This window comes from Theropithecus gelada, chromosome 6, assembly GCF_003255815.1.
Source record: "Theropithecus gelada isolate Dixy chromosome 6, Tgel_1.0, whole genome shotgun sequence".
Classification (NCBI taxonomy): domain Eukaryota; kingdom Metazoa; phylum Chordata; class Mammalia; order Primates; family Cercopithecidae; genus Theropithecus; species Theropithecus gelada.
The window spans coordinates 170,813,426-170,818,422 of record NC_037673.1 but is presented as its reverse complement, the minus strand read 5'-3'; the positions used below and the strand labels follow the sequence as shown (position 1 = coordinate 170,818,422).

At 44.6% G+C, this 4,997-nt stretch overlaps 1 pseudogene; it reads right to left on the bottom strand.

Moving 5' to 3' along the window:
* Positions 1 to 4,140, bottom strand: part of LOC112627108 — a 19,699-nt pseudogene extending 15,559 nt beyond the window's left edge.
* Positions 4,141 to 4,997: the final 857 nt, after the last annotated feature.

Genomic DNA, 4,997 nt, shown 5'->3' with positions numbered 1-4,997 from the left:
CAATCTCTTTCTTTTTTTTTTTTTTTTGAGACGGAGTCTTGCTCTGTCCCCCTGGCTGGAGTGCAGTGGCGCGATCTCGGCTCACTGCAAGCTCCGCCTCCCAGGTTCCTGCCATTCTCCTGCCTCAGCCTCCCAAGTAGCTGGGACTACAGGCACCTGCCACCGCGCCCGGCTAATTTTTTGTATTTTTAGTAGAGACGGGGTTTCACCATGGTCTCGATCTCCTGACCTTGTGATCCGCCCGCCTCGGCCTCCCAAAGTGCTGGGATTACAGGCGTGAACCACCGCGCCCGGCTGGTCTTGAACTCTTGAGCTCAAGCAATCCTCTCACCTCAACCTCCCAAAGTGCTGGGATTACAGGCGTGAGCCACCGCGCCCGGCTGCTCAATCTCATAATGAGAAAAATGCAATAGAAACTACAAGAGATGCCCTTTGTACTTATCAGATTGGCAGAGAGGAGAAGCCTGATAATACTCTGAGTTGGTGAGTTTGTAGGGGAGCAGGCATGCTCACCACTGTTTGAGACAGGGAAACGTGTACAGCCTCTTTGGAAGGCAACTGGGTTACAGTTATTAAAATCAAAATGTGCTTTTTTCTGGACCCTGCAATTGTAGCATTTTATCTCCCAGTTATACCTGCAAACATGGGCAAAGGCGTGAATACAAGGAGTTTCGCCGTGACTAATGCCTGTAATCCCAACATTTTGGGAGGCCAAGAGAGGCGGATCACTCGAGGTCAGGAGTTTGAGACCAGCCTGGCCAACATGGTGAAACCCTGTCTCTGCTAAAAAATACAAAAAGATTAACCGGGTGTGGTGGTGGGCGACTGTAATCCCAGCTACTCGGGAGCCTGAGGCACGAGAATTGTTTGAACATGGGAGGCGGAGGTTGCAGTGAGCTGATATCGCGCCACTGCACTCCAGCCTGGGCAACAGAGCGAAAGTCTTAATAAAAAACCAAAAAACCAAAAAAAACCCAAGAATTTTAATCGTATAATTACACATTGAGAAAAACATGAAAAGTACCTAAATGCCTATTATTAGGGAACTGGATTAATAAATTACATCGTAGTCATTTACAGAAACATAACACAGTCTAGGGCATGTATAGTATGCTCTTCTGGGTGTGTGTAGAGGAGATACACAGAGGTTTGTGTGTGCACAAACAAGCTTTGAACTGACTACAATAATTGCGTCTAGGGAGGGAAGCTGAATGCCTGGGGCTCACAGGTGAGGGGAGATATACACATCACTATATTTTAAAACTGTCTGAACTTTTTACTATACGTATGTATGAATTATGTATGTATGAACTATGTATGTATGAATTGTAAAATAAATAAATTTCTAAACATGCTCCTGTCAAATAAAAAAAATCAAGAAAATATCAACAATCAAAACCAGAAAACACACACACACACACACACACAGACAACACATCTGAAATTCCCCATAGAACGGCACAGCAGTTTGCCTACTCAGACACTCAATAAATATTAAAAACAAAGTTTTGAGTTACCTCATGAAGGAAGCAGAGTAAATGTTCTCTGGCACTTGAACTGAACAGATTTATAATACTTGTGCAATACATTTTGCTGTCAGTTTGCGGATACAAAGAAAAAATGGCAAACAGGTTACGCTACATAGTTTGCATTTTCTGACATCAGAAAGTCCATACATTAGTCTACTGAGATAACATTTCTCTTGAACCAACAAGCAATTAGCAGCTTTCCCCTTGCTCTCTGGACCCTCCCCAAAAACCTGAAATACTGATGGGTGTGGTGTCACTCTGTGAGTCTCAGTTCCCTGATCAGCAAAACAGGCAAAATAACCTTTGCATGGTGTTGTGAGGAATAATTGGAAACATGTGGATACCAGCACATTGCAGAAACTTTGAAGGCACACAATAGGCATTAGTTTCTCTCCCTTCCTTTAAACACTGGAAAAGACTAATTCTTCTGAGCCAATGACATTTACCTTCATGTCTCACTTGATATAGCAAATTTCAGTGCAGTTACAATGACTATTTTACCTCTGGATTAGTGGAAAATGGTCATCCTTATTCAGAAATGAGGGTGCTGTCTTCCTGGAAACAACCGGCCAAGCCTGATTACATGTAGCAACTATGAATTACACATTGTAGAATACTGACATTACTTTTCAGTTCTTGTCTAGAACTGACATTATTTTACAGTTTTTTATATTCAATGGAAACTTGGCGAAGTTGACTACTCCTCACTGATATAATTAAGATTTTCTATTCAGGTGCTCTGGGTTCCAGGTTTTTTCTAGGAGAGTCATGTTATATTCAGATGCATTTAGGCTGGATGTGGTGGCTCTTGCCAGTAATTCCAGCACTTTGGGAGGCTGAGGCAGGTGGATCACATGAGGTCCAGAAGTTCAAGACCAGCCTGGGCAACACGGCAAAACCCCTTCTCTACCAAAAATGCAAAAATAAGCCAGACGTGGTGGCACACGCCTGTAATCCTAGCTACTTGGGAGGCTGAGGCACAAGAATCACTTGAATCTGGGAGGTGGAGGTTGCAGTGAGTTGAGGTTGCGCCACACTGCACTCCAGCCTGGGTGACAAAGTGAGACTCCGTCTCAAAAAAAAAAAAAAAAAGAAGATGCATTTAGCTGCAAGCAACGGCAACCCTAACTCAAGGTAAAACAGAGTGAGCTTTAGGTACAATTGATTCAGCAGCCAAATGATCACATCAGAAACCCAGGTTTTTTCCATGTTTCTTCCATCTTTCCAGTCTGCTATCCTTAGGGCTGGCTTTACCCTCAAGTTGGTAGCAAGATGGCTGCTGCAGATCCAGGGTTCCATCTAAACACTAAAACATCCTGAGGAAGAAAAGAAACCATCATTTTTCCTAGTTCTGTCTTAGGAGCAACAACACTGAAGAAGTTGCTCAGTATACTTCTCACATCATAGGCTGGAGATGGGTCACATGCTCATTCCTAAACCAATCATGGAAAAGAGCATGGGTTGCCTTTGGACCAATCAGGCTTACCCCTGGAGCTGGGGGGGGTGGGCTGGCTGCCGGGGAGCAGCAGAGTGTACCTGCTGCATTGTCACGTGCAGACAGATTTTAAAATGGCTTCCAGTGATCCTTAACTCTCACACCTTTGTGTAATTCTCTCCTTTTAAGTGTGGGTGGGACCTTTGGTTTCTAACCAAGAAAATATGACAAAAGTGATGAAATGTCACTCCTATGATTACCTTACATTGTGAAAGTTTCCGTCTTGCTAACTGACTCACTCTAGAGACTCTCTTTGCTGGCTTAATGAGGTGAACAGCCATCTTGGAAAGACTATATGGCAAGGAGAAGCTGCCTCTGGGAGCTGAGAGCACCCTCTAGCCCACAGCCAGCAAAATGCTGAGGCCTTCCCTCTTCCAACCACAAGGAAATGAATTCTGCCAACAGCCCAAGTTAGTTTGGAAGTGAAATCTTCCCCATCAAGCCTCCAGATGAGAACACTGCCCATCAACACCTTGACTGCTATCTTGAGAAGATCTTAAACAGAAAATCCCGCTAAGTGTTGCCTGGTTTCTGGACTTACAGAAACAGTAAGAAAATACATGGGTGTGTTTGTTTTAAACTACTAAAGATGTAGTAAGTTGTTACGCAGCAATAGAAAACTAATATAGTCAGTATATTTTTTGTCTTAATGACAGTGACAATAATTTAATTTTTTAAAAAAGTTTTGTGACAATGAGGAAGAAAATAGCTCTGCCTGGAGAAATATGTTGAAAAGAGCTTTGGAGCAAGGGGTCTTCCCTCAGGGGCTGGGTGGCAGCAGGTGGCAAATTCTCAGAGGATATGGGAAACTGCTCTGTAAAAAAAAATATATATATATATATATGGAGCAAGCTCAGAAGGAATTTGAGCTTCCAGGAGCTTTGGGAACAGAGAGTGAAGGAGGAGAGTCTGAGTCATCAGGGATGATGGAGGGTGTGCACTGCAGGAGTGGCCTTGACTTGCATCCCCCTCAAATATTTGGTAAGTTCACCTGTGCTTCATGTGAGTGCCCAGCAGTGGGTCAGGCAAAGAGGAGCCCAGTTTGACTTCTGTGTTGAGCAGGTACAGAAAGAGGCAGAGCTCCGGCGGCGGGTCCTGGAGAACCAAAGCTCCCATCACACCATCTCCTCAGTAGGGGCAGAGTGTATCAATTCGCTAGGGCTCCCATAACGAAATACCACAAACTGTAAGACAGTGGCTTCAGCAACACAATTTATGGTGTTACAGTTCTGGAGACTGGAAGTCTGAGATCAAGGTGTTGGTGGGGTTGGTTCCTTCTGAGGGTTCTGAGGAAGGAACTGTTCTATGCTTCCTGCCTAGCTTCTGGGGGCTCCTGGCAGTCCCTAACATTCCTTGGCCTGCAGCAGCACCATCCCAATCTCTGCCTTCATCTTCCCATGGCATTCTCCCTGTTTGTGTGGGTTCGAGGGGTGGGGCAATCTCCAAATTTCTCTTTCTAATAAGGATGGCAGTTACATTGGATTAGGGGTTCATCCTACTCGGATGCGGCTGTACCTTAGCTAATTACATCTACAGCAACCTATTTCCAAAGAAGGGCACATTCCAAGGTACTGGGGGCTGGGCCTTCAACATATAAATTTGGTTGCCAATCTCCATAACGTGGAGGTTGGCAGGAATCTGGGGTAGCACTAGATTTCCACCAGGTATGGACTTGGGTTAGAACAGGCAATTTGAGCTTCATTTGAAGAGGTCGATAGGGCCTAACTGACATCACTGTGTGAAGAAACTTTCCAGGGTTTGTCTGAAATAGCTCAGACATAACAGTATTCTTAGGAGCAGTTGCTTCCTCAAAGCATTCTGCAAAATGCCCAAAATAACCATTTCCCTGAGAACAGTGTCTCCTGCTGTCCCACAGCCCTGCCATGCCATCATTTTAACTATGATTTGTGTCTCATCTATCCAGCGGCAAGGAGAAAGTGCTTGAACTTCGCTCTCTTGGTGGGAGAAAAGTC